Consider the following 16,657-nt stretch of genomic DNA (forward strand, 5'->3'; position numbering starts at 1 on the left):
GAGGAGGAGGAGGTTTGTGTCTCTTTGTTGGTGGGGTTAGATTTGGGGACTTCTGAAGGGCTGCGGTGGAGTGTCTAGGTGCAGGACTTTCGTGAGGGGTTTGGGCGGTAGTGGGAAGGGGGGTGTTCGAGTGTTTGGGAAGCCGCCGGGGGATGGTTGGGGGAGGAGAGGGGTGCGTTACATGGTGTACTCACATGGCCCCGAAACACTCTCACAAACGCACGCACGCACGCATCCACACGCGGACTGAGAGTGAGTGTGTGTGTGTGAGTGAGACAGTCTCCTCCTCTCCTCTCCTCTCCGTCGGACGCGAGCGAGAGAGCGAGCGAGTACCGACACTACTACACACAGACAGACGCACACAACACACCGAAACGTGGCCGGGGAAAGAAGAGGGATCTCTCCTGTATGTGAGCAAGGGCTGGCTCTGAAAAAGTCGTCTTGGTCCGTCCAACGCTCACTCGGATAACCATGACTTTTTTCCTCTTATGTGTCTGCGTTCGTCTTTGCGTCCTGACGCGATCCGAGTCTGAGTTCTGATCCGAAATGCATCGACAGTCTAGTGATTTGTCGTTCGAACGACCGATCGCCGGCGAGCTTCGGCGAATTTAGGAGACCGGTGTTCGAGAACGAGTGGCATAACATAACATACTGGTGTTGGTGGTGGTCATTGATATTATGTGTGATCGGGGAAGACCGCTGCGCGCTGTGTCTGTCGGTCGCGACCTTTAGGGTTTTGTTATATCTGTTCCGTGGACGAGTAGCGATTGTTCAAGTGTTCTTCAGGAACAGCAGCGGTCGTGTGTTGTTCTTCTGCCGCGGCGAGGCCACCAGTGTTTTCAGTGCTGTGTTTTGTGACGAGTGTTAAAAAAAAAAACACATCACGAAGAGTAGTATTTTCTGTTTGTGTTTCTCCAAGCAGTTTTATAAAGAGCAGTGATCTGGTGCGAAAGAGAAATAGTGACTGGAATGTAACGGTGTGCAGGAGTTGGTGTTTTTTCTCGGTTACGGATTGTGTGACTGGATACTTTTCTTTATCTCTTGGGAAACCAGCACTTTTGGTGAGTTTGCGGTTTTGCAGTTTTCTTTAAAAGTTCATTGTATTATAAATTGCTTTCTGCCATTGTTTTGGGCCGCAGGTGGAAAGGTTTTCGTACTGTTAGGCCAGTTGTAGTTTTGGACTCAGTTAGGACATAAGGTGTTTATCGATTAATAATACATTAATGAATAAAACTGCTTTATTTTTAATTTTTTGTCAGTTAGGACATAGGGCATTTACTGATTAATAATATATTAATGAACAAAATTGCTTTATTTTTAATTGTTGTTCTTTTGGAGTGTCAGGATAACTTTTATACTAGACTTACACGTACTGTAGATCAAATACTTGTTCTTAACCTTTTTGTATTTATCAAACAACAAGCCCAGCTACCAGGTGGTCCTTCGGGTTCCCAAGCAACCAAATTCTTCCAGGTAGAAGCTTCTAAAGATGCAATTACTCGAACGTCCCTGTGACTGAAGTCCTTTTCTACGTTTCTTCCTTCTTATTAATGAAATCCGTCTTCTGCTGTTAACTATAGGCTAGGCATACGTGGGTTCCCCGTCTCAACTTTTGGGTGACATAGGTCGAAGTCTAGGCGCTGCCGAGGACAAGATGTTTGTTGATGACGGAGGCCGTGTGATGCTGGTGGTACTTGTGTCTGAGGCAGACCATAAGGTCGACCTTTAACCCCGAGGCTCGGCTTCTGAGTCACCCTATTGCTGTTTCCAACCTCCTCCTCTTTCTGTTGCCCTTAACAAAGAGGAAAATACGTGTATGCATATTATATGTACACACTGTTTATACACACATGCACACGCAGTCAGACACATGATGCACAACACGCGCTCATTGGGTTGTTGAGATGCTGAAAGAAAAAGTTGTTCTCGCCAAATTTGAATAGAACAGGAACCACATTACTGATTAGGGGGAGTGGAGGGGGAACTTCTTGTTCGAACGCAGTCACCAATGCATTATTTAGCCTTGGGGGGGGAGGGGGTGTTATTGCCAAAATATGGCCTTGAGACCATTCTTTATTAGCCATTGAAATTAATGAACCGTAATGCTGCTGTTCTTGGTTGACAAAACGTATTGATGACTGAGCCATTTTTTTTCTTTTTTCGCTGGTGCATGAATTCTGGTCTTAAGTTGTGGATTATACGACTGTGTCAGGTTTATTGTTTGTAAACATGACATTCCAGGGTCTTGTTATTGTTTTTTGTTTTTTTACTCATTTTTTTTCTCTTTCATTGCCAGCCTTGAAAAATATTTTGGAACAGTGACTGTTTGATAATATGGGCATTGTTTTGATTTTCGTCCACAAGCCGCGGGATTTGCTTATTATTTTTGCTTTGAAGTTTGATAGTTAACTTCTTTTGGTTCAGTGTAGTTCCTATGTTTAAAATACATGTAAGTATACATGCCCGTAAGTAACTCAAAGTAGATAGTATAATATTCTGAGCTGAAGTACCACATAATGTAGTGTGCAAATTCATCACATTATAGACTTATTTGGCATATCTTGTTCCCCTTGAGCAAGAAACTAAATACTTTTTTGAGACCAAGATTTTTATTTATTAGGCAGTTATGCTTGTTTTCAATTTTTTTTTTCTTTTTCTATACAGACGAACACGTACTTTTATCGAAACAAAACCAGTTTCTGAAAAGGACCTACTGCAGGTATAAAAGGAAGTGCATCGAATGCACAGTGGGGTTTGGCAAGTTAAGTAGTTTAAATTGTAGTCCCTTGGACAAGAAGGTCCATAACTGGCCACGTATATTTAATGAAACATAGTCGCCATGTAAGGCGTCGTAATTCTTATGACGAGCGTGGCGCATGCGTAGGGTGTGGAACACTTCCTTTGTTGTGAAGAGATTTAGCTGATGAGAAAATAACATTTGAAACGATCGTGCTAAGCATATCGTTATTCTAATCGCCCAAGTCCAGTTGTGGCTTTTGCCTCGTCATAAGGTCAGTTTGATTGACAGCTGTACTTTGTGCTCCGAAAACAGGGCGTACGTACGTACGTACTTGTATGTTAATTTGAAGAGTTTGAGGTCGACATAGCTGTAAGTGGTTTTCAACCCTCCGAATCTCTTGACTTCAACGGTTTTCTAAATTTGTAGCCAAAGACATCAGACAAGTTATCAACCTGCTAATATCTCTTAATAATCTTTAGTTCTATACTTTGATAAGTATAATAAGATCAAAGCTATGTTGCCAATAATTAGCGTGCTTGAAGTGAAGTCTGTTATTTTGGAGCTAAGAGCTCAAACTAGGCTCAATATTATGAACTGATTAATTTTTGCAAAACAACCCTTTGGTTCTGATGAGAAATATTCCAGTAGAGTATAATTGCTATGTTTATTCTCTTCTTCAAAACCTTCCTTTTTTATGTATATTTCCGTCTAACGGAAATATACACCTAGAGGTGGAGTTAGATCCCATTAATTATCTTAGCACTGAGACTCGTCTCAGACAAAGATTTATGATAAACATTAGTCTATGGTCAGAGACTTTTGAGCCTGTACAGTACGTAGATTCTCAGCACAGCAGAGTATACTAAGAATTCGTGTTTGATAGTAGGCCAGCGACTATCAAACTTCATAGTTTTTTTTTTTTTTTTTTTTTTTTTTTGCTCAGAAACGTCGATTATATATAAAAAATTGTAGAGTACCTCGGGATAGCGAATCGTGGACATATCAGTGCAGTTAATAGTCCGGTCGTACTAGTAGCTAGCGTCACCGTATAGCAGTGACCACCTCGATTAGTTTGACCCACAGCGCATGACGGGATGGAAGTTGCATTACGATTTTGTGTCTCTCTCTCTCTCTCTCTCTCTCTCTCTCTCTCTCTCTCTCTATTAAGACGAACTTTGACATTGACAAAATGAACCTATTGCTCCTTGACTAATCCGTAGAACGTTTATTTAAAGGTAATCATTTTAATAATTTGCCTAAACACACGTCTCATCATTAGACCAATCGTTTTTTTAATATACTTTAAAGTTCATTTTTACATTACATATACAATAATGTGATTTAAAGTTCATTTTACATTACAATACATATACAATAATGTAATTTATGTACAGAATGAATAAATAGTTATATTTTATAGCTCAACATACTTGAATTTACTATGTATATACATACATATACCCATACGTATAAACTGTATATACATACTCATTTCACATACTTATATCTGTATATACTAAAATTCCAAATAACTACGTGTAAAAAGAGAATAAATGTTTAGACCAATCGGTTTTGGTAATAGTTCCTTCAGTGAATCGAAGTCTTTCATGCGAGCTTGAGTCTAATGAATTAACGAAGCCATTTTTATTTTTATTTACCTTTAGCGATTAAGTCCATTTGGTCTGCTGATAAACTCGCCACCTTGTGGCACTCGAATTGACGATGATGATTAGGCGTAAGACTAATAGATGTTCTAACCAAAACAGTAGCTCTCTGTTCGCCCGGTCTGGAGCCAAGAGAGAAACTTCACTAATCTTCTAATTGAGTTTCCATGTAGGGGTGATTGTAGTCAAGTGTGACCCTTTACGGTTTGGTTTTACGAATATGTCAGTTTTTGGCTTTGTTGTTAGTTTCGTATTGTATTTGTAAACACATTCGTATGCTCAAAGCACGTGTATGCCTATGTGTTTGTAATATATGCAGATACTTTGATAATTAACCACTTTTCTGCAACGTGAAATGGTCACCCCATTGTACTATGTGTACAAATTGTACATAGTATATAAAGTCCACCCCATTGTACTATATGTACAAATTGTACATATGTAAAGTCCACCCTATTGTACTATATGTCCATATATAAAGTCAGAGAGAGAGAGAGGGAGATTAACAACGAACTTTCTTGTATACTAATTGAAATGTACTCCACTCGTCTTGACATTTCAGCAGGTGAGGAGCCATTTTTTCTCTCCCTCTCGTGTTGTGTGATTCCTTTAGCAGTGGCGTATGGCGAATGCTTACGCTGGTGCTCAGTGAAGGAGGGGAAGAACCAGGGGTGATATGGAGGGAGGAGGGAGGTGACGCATACTCGTCAGTGAGTTTGGTCTAGGCTGGCCGTGGGTACTGGGTGGGTATCTTTGGGGTATGGGTATGGGGGGGGGGGCGTTGACGCAAAGGGCCTCTGGGTCTCTGCTTAACCGAGTGCCTTGTTCAGGATTTCTTGCGTTTCGTTTTCATTCCTCAAATATTGAAGGATGTTTTGCAGCCTAGGCCTAATGTATATGTTTATTTTCTATTTAATTCATTAACAGTTCCTATTATGAAGTTAACTTACTGAGTAGCCGAGAGAAATGAACTTTGAATAAAATATGGCCGACGAGAAGCTTCAGTCTAGGCATAGTGACAAAGGGAGGAATGTTGAGAATTCGGAAGTACTTCGTGGAAAGGAGAATGCTGTTGAAATAATAAGCGCCGCTTAAAAGGAAAGAAAAATACCAAAAGATTTTTCCATAACGTGCACGGAGAACTGTGTGACGTATAGGAAAAATATCGCGGTAAACTTTAATACTATCGACAAAAGTTGGAAAATTCAGTTTGCTTGGGTTAGGCTCAGAACTTTCAATTTATAAAATATATATATATATATATATATATATATATATATATATTATATTGTAAATTGTAAGACGCTTTACATACCAATTCACTGATACAAATAATGTATTAATACTGTATTAATATTCCACGACGTGTGAGATGTAGGAGAAAAAAAAACCGATTCTTGCAGACCAAAGGTGTTTTCATGCTCTGATAACACTTTTAAACTTATAATTTGTAATTTTTTCATGTAAATTGCAAGGCATCTGTAGCTACTGTATTATTACTGATGCATGTAGCTACTGTATTACTGATACATGTACTGTATTAATACTGTATTCGCATTCCACGGTGCCCAAAATATGGAAGGTTTTATTGACATCGGTCTAGACTCTACACTACAGTTTAGAACGTTGTTAGGGATGGCGGTGACACGTTTAGGAAAAGATTTCAGAGAACGGTCGCGTCCGTCTCTCGTTTCCATTTCTTTCTCCCACGAGAGAGAGAGAGAGAGAGAGAGAGAGAGAGAGAGAGAGAGAGAGAGAGATTTCATAACCTACGTTTCCTTAGAAGTCATTAAATGCGGTATTTAGGGTTTTATGGGTAAGTGTGAAGTTGTGAACTGGATCTTGTTACCTAACTGATTTCGTTTTCCTATTTTTTTTTTTTTTTTTTTTTGTTAGATTTTCGACACATTCTGTAAGATTAAACTTCGTTTTATTCGTCACAGATATATATTTTTAAGTAAATTCTGTTAACGAAGATACGCTAGACCTATAAGAAGGATTTTTTTGAATGAAGATACACTAGACCTATGATGCAGAATTCCTTTTTTTGTCCTGACCAATCGCACAGAAAAGAAAGAAATGAACTCTGGAAGTTGTGTGAGTGCCTGGTTACGGGATTAAATCACAAAGGACATCACTCCCAATTGTAGATTTTATCAATACCGGTCAATTTTAATCCCCTTTTCATGTTGTAGTTCTCTCCCTCCGCCGTGAAACCTGATAAGTCATAGAGACCCTCGGAAAATGCCTTGTCGGTCCTTCCATCACTGTTAAAGGACTGGCCTGAGAATATTCTTCATGAAGGTCCTATTTCGTTATTGAAAGTATGTGGGACTCTCTCTCTCTCTCTCTCTCTCTCTCTCTCTCTCTCTCTCTCTCTAAGGTCTTGTTGACCAGTAGGTACCAGTGTCAGCGAGATTGAGTCTAGCATTTTTAAGTGAACATTCCATATTTCGTTATTGTTAAGTATATGATTTGAGACTTTGGACCGTGTTCAATCTCTCTCTCTCTCAAGTCTGACCAGTGTCTGTGAGATTAAGTCTAGCATTGTTAAGTGAAAATCTCTTAGCTATTCACTCAGATGCTCTCTCTCTCTCTCTCTCTCTCTCTCTCTCTCTCTCTCTCTCTCTCTCTCTCTCTAAGGTCTTGACCAGTAGGTACCAGTGTCAGCGACTGAGTCTAGCATTGTTAAGTGAAGTCTTTTTTTAGCCATCCGTTCAAAAGGTCTTTTCTTGGCGCGAAAAAGAAAGAGGTGACTTTTTCAGAATATTGGGCGAAGGGCGTCTTCTTCCTCTTTCTCCTCCCCCCACCTTCTTCTTCTCCTCCTCCTCCTCCTCTTCTTCTTCTTCTCGAACTGCAATTGGATGAGAGACCTCCAATATGGGAAGTAGTTGTAAGTCCCTACTTGAAGTAGGACATCTGGGCCACATTAGTGTTTTGGGGATCCATTGGAACAGAGGAAGAAGGTTATTGCCTGCGACATTGCGTTTTAACGTCGTGGTTCTCTCTCTCTCTCTCTCTCTCTCTCTCTCTCTCTCTCTCTCTCTCTCTCATTCTTTTTCCCGGTCAGAGCTGCATTGGCAGACCAAAATATGAGTGGCAGGAATAACCATTAAGACCTTTGGCTATTACCAAGGTGTCGTGGGCGTTAGCCGGGTAGGCGCGAGACGGCTTAAGGGAGGGGGGGGGACTCGTCATAAATAATTGAAGACTGTAGTCGTCTCTCTCTCTCTCTCTCTCTCTCTCTCTCTCTCTTTAATAACTTTTTCCGTTCGTCATAAACAGATCCTGCGTATGGTTCATGTTCATTTGCCAGTTCGGATTTCTCTTCTCTCTCTCTCTCTTGTTAACAGACCATACATGTGGCTCCTCTCTCTCTCTCTCTCTCTCTCTCTCTCTCTCTCTCTCTCTCTCTCTCATACATTCAGACGACCTGAATGTATGTAAATATATACCTGTGTGTCTGTTTGTGTGTGTATAAACTCATTCATATGGTGACCTTTGGATTAGGGCTTATAAAAAGTTTACTATATACATATTGTGCCACGTACCCACCCTTACCCAAAACCCAAGCATGGGACCTCTTTCCCCCTGAGCAGTAAGGAAGAGGAGGGTCGGTAGGCCTAATAGAGAGAGAGAGAGAGAGAGAGAGAGAGAGAGAGAGATGACAGCTGGACTGTGATATATGGAGTTTTTTCTTGGTTTTTTGCATCAGAATGAAGATCTCTCTCTCTACTCTCTACTCTCTCTCTCTCTCTCTCTCTCTCTCTCTCTCTGGCCATGCCCCATTGTTTACGGTGATGAAGTGTGTAGACAGTTGCCCCTCCGTCACTCTAAGGTAAGGAATCTACGGTTCCTCTATTTTCGGGGGAGGGTTGGTGGGTTGGGGGGAGGGGGGCCGCTGGTGTGGTTGTTCAGGAAGAAACCTACTACTGGGTCCTGCAAGGTTTGAGAAATGGCTTAGGAATTCTGCCCATTTCGCCTTGGAATTTAGGAATTTTGCTCATTGCCACTTGGAATTTTAAAGAGAATTTTAGCATTAATTGTTTTTCATGTCTGTGATTATTATTTCCATTGTGATTCTTAAGAGATATGTGACGAATTGTATATTATCTATAGTGATTTTAACTTACAAATCAAGTTAGAAAAGCCACTTCGCAGTTATTAATGGTACGGGGAATCTTTATTATAGGCCTAATTTGGCTAAGCCTACTCACGACATAGGGAGGACAGGGGAAACAGTAACACGAGTTGCTGGGAAGAGAGAGAGAGAGAGAGAGAGAGAGAGAGAGAGAGAGAGGTTAATAAGTGAAAGAGGAGAAGGGGAGGTAAGGGAAAAAAAAAGAGAGGGTCGACTCTGGTGAGGTAGAATCGTAAGTAATGACGGTTGGGGATTTTGGTGGGGAGAGGTTTGGGGGGAGGGAGGGGGGGTGAGAGGGGTCCAGGAGGGGAAGGGTAGGTGGATCGGGAGTGTTGAAAGAGAAGAAAGAGGAGGCAGAGGGGAGAACTCGTAGAAGATGCTACAGGGGAAACTCACAGGAGAGGTTATAAGGAAAGGAAATTCACCCATTATTAGAAATACATTTAATAACTGTAATAATAATGACGCTACCCTAAAACAGCTCCCCTTGTGTTTGAATATGTTATTTATATTTTCCTAATAGCTGTTCTCTTCTTTTTCTATTATCTAGAACTCTACTGACGTTGGTCTAAAATGTCTCTTTTATGTCAAATATTTTGTTTAAATATTAAGAATACGTCAGTTGTTACCAAAATACAGAGATGTTAACTGGCAGAATGTCTTTCTTAATTAAATTTAATGTTAAAATATATTAGCAGTGTATCAGTTTTCACAGAATACTGATAAAAAAAGTTTGGCCTATGCAGAGTGCAGCAGTTTTTATAAAATCTGTTTTAATCATGCGAAATAAAACTGTTTTCCTGCCTAATCAAACTCACCAGTAATGAGGCGTGTTGCTTTGATCAAAATCATAATCAATACTATTTTCACGCTATATTTCCATTGTGTCAACAGCCATAGATGATTATACTTGTTTACCTTTCGAAATTGTGTGACTGAGTAAAAGTTCAACGTTTGAATCATTATGGGGCCTTTTTAAAATCAGGATTACTGATCATGGAACACGGTTTGATGCGCCTGTTGGTGATTATGATAAAAAAAAAAAAAGTTTTGAAAAATGCTGGAGTTTCTTCGGCGCAAGCAAGTTTTCTGTGCAGCGTATAATCAAAGCCACCGAAAATAGAGCCTCTTTCGGTGGTCTCAGTATATGTATGAGCCGCGGCCCAGTGGTGGAATGGTGCCATATCGGTGCCAGACTTACGACTATGGCTAACTTAAGCTTAAATAAAATAAAAAATGCTGAGGCTAGAGGGTTAGTATTTGTTATGTTTGATGTTTGGAGGGTGGATGATCAACACTCCAATTTGCAGCCCTCTAGCCTCAGTAGTTTTTAAGATCTATGGTACTTCCTTGCATAGTATCATCTTGAACCTAGGCCTATGTACCTTGCATTACCCAAGAGTAGCTAGTACTTATACCCATCAACCTTCGGGGGATACTGTAGGATCTCATTGGGACCCATTATCACCCAAATCAGCCTCCTGAACTATGTATAGCAAGTCACTGCGCATCGTTTATCTTGCGAAATTTAGATAAATTCCAGAACTTCTTGCAGATATGTTAGCAACATTTTCTTCTATTCGAACATCGTTTGACAGTTGAGTTTTTTATTAGATTTTTTCTCAGCTTTTACTTTTTTTTGTGTGTAATTTCATTAAGATAATTTTAGATAATGAATAGCAAATGGTTATATTTATTCTTTAATTTTAAATTCTCTTATTTCAAGAACTTAAGGGTATCTTCGGTCATATTCCACTGGTTCCAGGCTGAAGTTTAAAAGCCCGTCAGAGAGAGAGAGAGAGAGAGAGAGAGAGAGAGAGAGTGTGTTATCTTCTATAGTATTCCATTGGTTTAAAACTTAAACTTGTATATACACTGACTAGGAGAGAGAGAGGATAAGTTATACACCTAGGAGAGAGAGAGAGAGAGAGGCGATAAATTATACGCCTCCCAAGAGAGAGAGAGAGAGAAGAGAGAGAGAGAGAGAGAGAGAGAGAGAGAATTATCTTGTGTATTAGTCCTATGGTTCAAAACTGAATCTTTTTACTTCTCACAGGAAAGAGAGAAAGAGGGAGAGAGATGATTATTTTCCGTGTTATTCCAATGGTTCAAAACTGAAATTTGCACACCGCCCAGGTGAGAGAGAGAGAGAGAGAGAGAGAGAGAGAGAGAGAAGAGAGAGAATCCTGGGGAGGGTCGTGGTCTCTCTCCTTTAGGCTGACTGACTGTGAGAGATCAACAGGTATTGCATTAGTCCGTCTCCACTAGACCGATTTGGTTGTTTCTTCGCCCTGACGCCAGATGGCCGCGATTCCTGGTAATCTCGTGTCTGGTAATCTTTTCTCAGTTGCTTGTGGGAGATTACTGTATCTTTAGTTACTGCCTTAATGCTTTGTTTCATTGGGGTAAGTTGTAATTTCTATTCTTACTTTAGTCTCAGTCAAAGCGGTTAGTCTAATGGTACTAAGCTCCATATGATGACTGTGGTACTGTGGTTCTATATCCTAATATATACATATATCATATGGAGCTTAGTACCATTAGACTAACCGCTTCGACTTAGACTAAAGTTAAGAATGAAAAATTACAAGCTACTCCAATGAAAATAAAGCACTAAGACAGTTAAAAAAGATACAGTAATCTGTATCTTTTATATATAAATATATACATATATACGTATATATGTATATATACACACACACACACACACACACATATATAGAGTATATATATATATATATATATCATATATAGATATATATATATATATATATATATATATATTGTTTGTGTGTGTGCAATATATCCCTGTTATAAGTGACCCTATGATATTTCAGATGTATTGCATAATAAGTTTTCCTTCAATTTTTAATAGTTTACGGATAACTGAAAGGTCGGTCTCTGTAACTGTAACCTTTTGAAACAGTTCGAAATTCGTCTCTCTCTTCCTGAATGTGGCTGGAAGGCGAACTGCCTAATGATATATGTATATTTTAATTTTATTTTTATTTTGTCTTTTGCGCGGGGGGGGTCCATTCGTAATTGTTACTGGTCCCATGGACAAGTTCAGCAAGCGCGTTTGCAACGTGGAAGGCAAGTAATTATATATATATATATATATATATATATATATATATATATATATATATATATATATATATTTCTTTGTTCGTTTTCCTAATATTAGTTTGAATTCAAGTGGATTCAGTGACAATTGGTTTCACAGGCTTGATTCTCTCTCTCTCTCTCTCTCTCTCTCCTCTCCATCTCTCTCTCTCTCTTCGCATACAGTGTCAGTGACTGGGTGGATAATAATTACTGATTCTTAAAACCACCTTCAGGGTCTTGAGATGAGAGGGATGTGTGGGGGGGGGGGGGGGGTAGGGGACACTCACGGCGGTCCTCCCTGGGGCTGCCAGCTGCCCGTTATCTCTCTCTCTCTCTCTCTCTCTCTCTCTGTCTTGTCTTGTCTTGTTTTTCTTCTTCTTTCTTCATTCACTTTATCACAAGAAACCGTGGTGATGCTTTTGTTCTCAATATATTTATTATTCCTCTTTTTTTCTCAATTCTCGTTTATTTAATTGTCTTTCTGTATTGAATTTTTTTTTCAAATCTCTATATTTATGAACAAACTAAGGTAATTGACGTAGGGATAATAATAAAATTGGTAGGTTTAATAATAAAACTGATAGAGTTTATTAATGAAATTGATAGGTTTGATAAAATTCTTAGATGGTTTGTCAATAAAATTGATAGAGGGTTTGTTAATAACATTGATAGAGGTTTTATTAATACAATTGCTAGAGAGTTGATTAATGAAATTTATAGAATGTTTAATAATAAAATTGACAGAGAGTTTATCAATAACATTTATAGAATGTTTAGTAATAAAATGGACAGAGGGTTTATAATGAAAGTTATATAATGCTTGATAACAAACTTGACTGAGGGTTTATTAATAAAATTTATAGAATGTTTAATAATAAAATTGACAGAAGATTTATTAATTAAATTTATGGAAGGATTGGATAATGAAACTGATATACGGTTTAATAAAACTATACATTGATGCTTAATGAAATTTGAGATGTCATCATATAATATCATAGAAATTTCACTCCTAAATTGACTGAAAATATCTATAGTTGATTTTTAAACATTCTCAGTTTATACCTAATTGGCTCTGATCTTTCTTCTTGCTCGTTTTAAATGCAGTCTCAACTTCATTGAATCTTGCATGTACCAATTCATGACGTACCTGCAGCAGTCTCTCTCTCTCTCTCTCTCTCTCTCTCTCTCTCTCTCTCTCTCTCTCTGAATATTTCATCAGCTTCAGCACTCACCAGGGCTAATCCTGGTATTTTCACCCGACCTTCTGAAGCTGGTGACCTGTAACCTTTTACAACCCCGGGAGGTTTAGCACTTCATTTCGGATTTATACAGTTTCGAATCTAGATCATTATTCTGTATGTTTCATATATATAAAGTATAATATATATATATATATATAATATATATATATATATAATTATATATATATTATATACTATATATATATTATATATATATATATATATATATAGTATAAATAAATATATGATATATATATATATAGGTATACATATATATATATATATATATATCTATATAGTATATATATCATATATTATATAGTATATATAATATATATATATATATATAAAAGTCATACAGTTCATGGAAATATACGTTAGTCCTGTGTGTATTTACTGGGCTATTTTGTTTATTTGTTTACGTAGTCTGTTTTTGAATGTAGTTTTCCAATAATGTGCTGTGATTAGTTGTGTATTTTTTAAATAAATCTGTTCTTATGTATAATTTGACAGACTTTTCAATTGTATTTTTATAGCCATGTTTATTGTTAGAAAACGAGTGCTGTGATTAGTAGTGTATTTTTAAATAAGTCCGTTCATATGTATATTTTGCAGACTTTTTAATTGAATTTTGATAGCCACGTTTATTGTTAGAAAAGACGTGCATTTTACATATTTTTTCCCGGTCGTATTTATCAATAAAGTCGTACAGTTTTGTACAATTTATTTTTCTAGTCATATTTATGGTCAGAGGAGAAGTTTTAGATTATTTTTAAAGTCATATTTACTGCTAAAGACCTAAGCTTTATATTTTTAGTCACATTTATTTTACTGCTAAAGGAGTAAGCTTTAGGTCTATCATTTTCTCTAGTCATATTTATTGCTGAAGGCGTACATATTTGAATGACTTTGTCACCTGAATATGGAAACTATCTCTTTAGTAATGTTTCTGTTGTTGGGTTAGATATTAATATCTTAATCACTTTTCCACCTTCCATTTGCTAAAGGATTACTGTGGTATATTTAGTCTATCTTATCCGTGTTTCATTATCTTTATACAAGCCTCAGCTTAAGAGGCTTAGATACCCTCACCTTTAGAGAGAGAGAGAGAGAGACAGAGAGAGAGAGAGAGAAACAGAGAGAGAGAGAGAGAGATATTTGTGAATATTTCAGCACTTCGTGTCTCTCTCTCTCTCTCTCTCTCTCTCTCTCTCTCTCTCTCTCTCCAGTGGCAGCCAGTTTTGTGTTATTTCGGTCCTCGGTATGTCATCAACTTTAATAACAGGTCAGTGTATTGGACTGCATTATAACAACGCAGAGCGCATGCGCAGAGATAGGGTCGTTAATGGAGCGTTTGTAAATTACGTAATTTTATCTTTTCGATTGTTAATGAAATTGATATAATTGAGGGGATGGTTTTGGGGGTATATGGAGTCTGTTTGGGTGTGTTTGGAGACTATTGTGACGTATGCGGAGACTTCTTTTGACGTATGTGAAGACTAGTTTGTCGTATGTGGAGACTAATTTGTATTATGTGGAGACTATTTTGACGTATGTGGAGACTATTGACGTATTTGGAGACTATTTTGACGCATGTGTCGACTATTGACGTGTTGTGAAGGCTAATTTATATAATATGGAGGCTATTTTGTCGTATGTGGAGACTATTTTGACGTATGTGGAGACTATGTTGACATATATGGAGACTATTTTGGTGTATTTGGTGACTCTTTGAGCGTATATGAAGACTATTTTGACTTATGTATATGTGGAGACTATTTTGGCGTATTTGATGACTATTTGACTGTATGTAAAGACCAATTGTTCGTATGTGGACACTATTTTGACTTATGTTGTCAAATGTGGAGATTTTTGGCGTATTTGATGACTAATTTGACGTATGTGGAGAGTATTTTGGCTCGTGTGGAGAACATCTTAGCCGTGGAGTTGTATGCGTATTGAATGAAGACTGATTTTGGTCATAAATGGAAAAAATTTACAATTTAAGATTATCGTAAATATTTAATTTTTCTGACAAATCACGATTGTTTTGACCAACTGAGAACGAATACAACACGTTACATTACTTTTACTAATACTTGACTTTCTAAACTATTCGCTGCCATGTTTAGCTATTACTAATGGCCCTCAATCTTCTGTTATTCATCTTACCTATCAGCTTAAATAAAAATAAAAGAATTCCTAATTCCCATTCCAACTAGACTGGAACGGTCTCCCCGGGAATATGTTGTGCAACTAGAGCCTTGAAAAGCTTGTAGCGAATACTTGACTGCCCCAAAATATTTCTCTTTTGACTTTTAATGATGATATTTACATTTTCATCTTTATTTTTTATTCAATTGTTAATTTATCTTTGTTTTCTGCAAACTGATATTTCTTCTTTCTGAAGTTCTTGTCACCTGTTGTTGCTTATTATAAATGAACCCCATAATATTCTTTGGAAGCTTGAATTTCATGTCAGTGGTTCCTTTGGTGGACTTGTTCCATATGAGTAGGGTTTGTCCTCTGGAAAATAATAATGATAATAACAATAGCAAATGCACGCTGAATAGACTGACATACAAAGACAGACGTCTGTCTCCTGTAGGCGTCAATCGTAAGGCAGGAAATGATAAAACAAGACGCTCCTTCGTTAAAAGGGGTTCAGGTTTCGCTAGAGAGAGAGAGAGAGAGAGAGAGAGAGAGAGAGAGAGAGAGAGAGAGAGAGAGAGAGAGAGAGCGCGCATACTCACTTCCGGTTGTAGTGCTTCCCGCTGTGACTGGAGTCTCTTATCGTAGATGAAAGGCTTTCGGGAAATGCAAAGGAAACGGCCGCGCGGAAATACAGTTTATTATTGATAAATTTTTGAGCTGAAAAATTGAGAAAGTTGTGTATACAATGAAGCACAGGGGAAATGATATTCATCGGTGAGTATCTCGTTATATATCTGGGTAAATTTGTTAAGTTATCTCACCTTTCTTGTATTATAGACACCGTATTCTATATTTTTCAGCCTAAAAATTATATCTATATCAATGAACAAATCTATAGGAATGATGCCAGAGAAAGATGCTGAATCTATTGGAATGATGTAAAAGAAGGATGCTCAATCTATAGGAATGATGCAAGAAAGGATGCTGAATCTGTAGGAATGGTGCCAGAGAAGGATGCTGAATCTATAGGAATGATGCAAGAGAAGGATGCTGAATCTTTAAGAATGATGTAAAAGAAGGATGCTCAATCTATAGGAATGATGCAAGAAAGGATGCTGAATCTGTAGAATTGATGGAAGAGGATGCTGAGTTTGAAGGAATGTTATAAGATATGGATGCTGAATCTATAGGAATGATGCCAGAGAAGGATGTTGAATCTGTAGGAATGTTATAAGAGAAGGATGTTGAATCTGTAGGAATGTTATAAGAGAAGGATGTTGAATCTGTAGGAACGATGCTCAGGACTGGCGAAGGACAAGGAATCCTGCAGGAGCATTGCAGAGAGAAGAATGAAAGGGGACCCATTACAAAAAGAAGGGGCACTGCCTCTGTCATTGTGACCCTCTTGGCACTGCAATTATTATTATTTTTTGCTCTTTGATGCTCACACGAAAGATCCCCGCATTGTTCTGCGCGGTGCATTTTATGCATAACTCTTGTTATGCTGCAGTGGTCTTTCCCCCCTATTATTTAAAGACACCCTTGGCATGTGTCTGTGTGTGCGTACCCACTGTAATCATTTCATTTACGCCAGGACGTGGCTCTC

At 38.0% G+C, this 16,657-nt stretch overlaps 1 protein-coding gene across 1 annotated transcript in view; it reads left to right on the top strand.

Moving 5' to 3' along the window:
• Positions 1–273: 273 nt before the first annotated feature.
• The window catches only part of LOC135226382 (ras-associated and pleckstrin homology domains-containing protein 1-like), a gene marked incomplete in the record, with an annotated part of 281,217 nt that continues 264,833 nt past the window's right edge, over positions 274–16,657 (top strand). Inside the window, 1 exon segment of the mRNA XM_064265859.1 lies at positions 274–1,061.

Source organism: Macrobrachium nipponense, chromosome 14, assembly GCF_015104395.2.
Source record: "Macrobrachium nipponense isolate FS-2020 chromosome 14, ASM1510439v2, whole genome shotgun sequence".
NCBI lineage: Eukaryota > Metazoa > Arthropoda > Malacostraca > Decapoda > Palaemonidae > Macrobrachium > Macrobrachium nipponense.